The 3,621-nt window shown below is 36.3% G+C and overlaps 1 protein-coding gene across 1 annotated transcript in view; it reads left to right on the forward strand.

The window, feature by feature from the left end:
• The window catches only part of LOC107572593 (ras-related and estrogen-regulated growth inhibitor), a 21,465-nt gene that overhangs the window by 8,245 nt on the left and 9,599 nt on the right, over nucleotides 1–3,621 (forward strand). The window lies entirely within an intron of this gene.

The following is a 3,621-nucleotide window of genomic DNA, read 5'->3' on the forward strand; positions in this document are numbered from 1 at the left end:
ACACACACTCGCACACACACACACACACACACACTCACACTCACACACACTTAAACACACACACACACACACGCATTCCTGCAGGATGTTTTAAGTGGAAGCAGATGAAATCTGAGCTCTTTACGAGTGGATTGTCTGCACTCATTTGTTTGCATGTGAAACGCTCGACTGAGGCCTGACCTCCCGTCAAACAGAATCCACGCACGTCTCTGTGGGCCGCAGCGCCGCTATTTTTATTCAGTCTTCAGCGCGGGATGTAGAGGACGTGAAGGAAGGTCACCTGCTCTCCCACACGCTCATTATTTCAGACAGCAGCACAAAAGAGCCGCTCATTCACTCCATCCACAGCATCTCATTCACTGACACCCACATCTGCACTGCTGTTGCGTCATGTGCATTCAAGCAGTGTTTTCAGCAGAAACACAGCGCTGCGTCACGGCTTATAACTTTTATACACTTTTTAAAATCCCTAAGGGAAAAAGTAATGGAACAAATACTTCCGGAACCAACAGCGCTGGAGAAGCGTCTCTATTACAAACACAAATAAACAACTCCGCATTCACTCCGTCTGCATCAGGATTCATAAATGTGTAGAATCATTATGTGAGGGGTCATGTTTGTGTGGAAAGATCAGTTAGGATCTCAAGAGGTTCCTTAAACTGACCTGAGATGGTCACTCTGTCAGGAAACAGACGTGTGAAGTCTAGCCATTGTGCTGTAGTTTGTGTGTGTGTGTGTGTGTGTGTGTGTGTGTGTGTGTGTGTGTGTGTGTGAGACTGTAGAATGCTAGCATGTTGTTGACCTGTTTTACCACATTGATCACGTTTTGACAATCGCTAACTTTTTTGGCATTCTAACATAGTTTACAATGTTGCTAACCCTAACCCTAGCATGTTAAGCACCTTGCTAGCAGCATGCTTTAAAATGTTGTTAGCACATTTGGTCAATTGCTAGCATGTCTTGACGTGTTGCAAGCATGTTTTAACATTGCTAAACATGCTTTAATACGCTGTTATGTTTTACCATGTTGCTAGCTTGATTTAACATGTTAACATGTCTCAGGCTAGTTGCTCGAAGGCTCTCACTCAGTCTTATAATGAGCGATTCATTTCCCTGAAATCAATGCACTGAAAAGATGCAGTATTTTATTTTGTTGTCCAGTACAAATATCTGAACATTATTAAATCAAGATACTTTGACTTGACAAGCAAAATTACTTAAGATTTAACGTCTTGTTTTCAGATTTAATGGATAGTTCACCCAAAAATTTAAATATTTTTAAAGATTTAGCATGTTGCTAACATGTTTTAGCATGCTGTTAACTTTTTTATCACATTGCTAACATGTTTTGCAAAGTTGCAAGAATGTTTTTACAACTGCTAGCATGTTTTAACATATTGTCAATGTTTTAGCACATTGCTAACATATTTTAACATGTTGCTAGCATGTTTTGCTAGCATGGGACAAACAAGCCAAAAGTGAAAATTCTGTCATCGTTTACTCGCCCTCAAGTTGGCCCTCAAGTTTCTTTCTTCTGCTGAACACAAAAGAAAATATATTTTGAAGATTTTTTTCAGAAAACAAGATCTGTCATTTTGCAACTTAAGCAAATACATCTTGAATTAATAATGCTTTGATGTTTGTACTGGAAAACAAGACAGAGATACTGAGGAAGAACCTAATTTTTGCAGCGTGCTTCTCTTCATAATCCAATTCTGATGCAATCAATCGCTGTTTAAACAGACTGTAGAATGCTAGCATGTTGCATTTTTAGCATTTTACTAATATTTTTTAACATGTCGCTTGCATTTTTAAATGTTTTAGCATGTTGCTAACTTGTTATAACACATTTCTAACATGTTTTAACAAGTCACGAACATATTTTAATATGTTTCTTACATGTTTTGCCAATTGCTAGCATGTTTTGACAAGTTACTAACATGTTTTACCATGTTAACATGTGTTAGCTAGCTGCTAGCATGTCATTGCCAACAAGCTTTAACATATTGTTAACATGTTTTAACATGTTGCTAGCATGTTTTGCCAAATGCCAACATGTTGTTGTCATGTTTTAAAACACTGCTAACATGTTTTGACAATCACTAGCATTTTGGGCATTCTAACATGGATTAGAATGTTGCTAGCTTGTTTTGCTAATTGCTAACCTATTTTAACACATTGTTGAATATTATAAAAAGTCGCTAGTGTGTTTTGCTAATTGTTAACTTGATTTAGCACATTGTTGGCATGTTTTAACAAGTTGCTAGTATGTTTTACTCTCTAGCATTTATGGCATTCGAACGTGGTTTAGAATGTTGCTAGCATGTTTTGCCCATTGTTAACCTGTTTTACCACATTGATCACGTTTTGACAATCGCTAACTTTTTTGGCATTCTAACATGGTTTACAATGCTGCTAACCCTAACCCTAGCATGTTTAGCACCTTGCTAGCAGCATGCTTTAAAATGTTGTTAGCACATTTGGTCAATTGCTAGCATGTTTTAGCATGTTTTAACACATTGCTAAACATGCTTCAATACGCTGTTATGTTTTACCATGTTGCTAGCTTGATTTAACATGTTAACATGTCTCAGGCTAGTTGCTCGAAGGCTCTCACTCAGTCTTATAATGAGCGATTCATTTCCCTGAAATCAATGCACTGAAAAGATGCAGTATTTTATTTTGTTGTTCAGTACAAATATCTGAACATTATTAAATCAAGATACTTTGACTTGACAAGCAAAATTACTGAAGATTTAACGTCTTGTTTTCAGATTTAATGGATAGTTCACCCAAAAATTAAAATATTTTTAAAGATTTAGCATGTTGCTAACATGTTTTAGCATGCTGTTAACTTTTTTATCACATTGCTAACATGTTTTGCAAAGTTGCAAGAATGTTTTTACAACTGCTAGCATGTTTTAACATATTGTCAATGTTTTAGCACATTGCTAACATATTTTAACATGTTGCTAGCATGGGACAAACAAGCCAAAAGTGAAAATTCTGTCATCGTTTACTCAACTCAAGTTGGCCCTCAAGTTTCTTTCTTCTGCTGAACACAAAAGAAAATATATTTTGAAGATTTTTTTCAGAAAACAAGATCTGTCATTTTGCAACTTAAGCAAATACATCTTGAATTAATAATGCTTTGATGTTTGAACTGGAAAACAAGACAGAGATACTGAGGAAGAACCTAATTTTTGCAGCGTGCTTCTCTTCATAATCCAATTCTGATGCAATCAATCGCTCTCATTCATCATATAGAGGCAAAATTGCATTGTGGGATACAGTTTTCCACAATGCGTATGAAGGCACATGAAAATCTAATCAGTTCTTAAACATTTTATATCATGAAGTAACTACAGTAAAACATGAAAAGCATATTTCTTGTAGCTTTTCTTTATTACTAATAACTGTTGTTCTTCAGTTTTTAATAAAGGACTGGTTCACTCACAACTGATCATTTTGTCATAATTTACTCAGCCTCATGCTGTTCCACAAGATTGTTTTTTATTAAATACAAAAATGTTGGGAACCAAACAACACACACACACACACTCACGCTCACGCTCACACACACACACACACACACACACACACTCACATACACACACACAC

This window comes from Sinocyclocheilus grahami, unplaced genomic scaffold (genome assembly GCF_001515645.1).
Source record: "Sinocyclocheilus grahami isolate Dianchi unplaced genomic scaffold, SAMN03320097.WGS_v1.1 scaffold1779.1, whole genome shotgun sequence".
NCBI classification, from domain to species: Eukaryota; Metazoa; Chordata; class Actinopteri; order Cypriniformes; family Cyprinidae; genus Sinocyclocheilus; species Sinocyclocheilus grahami.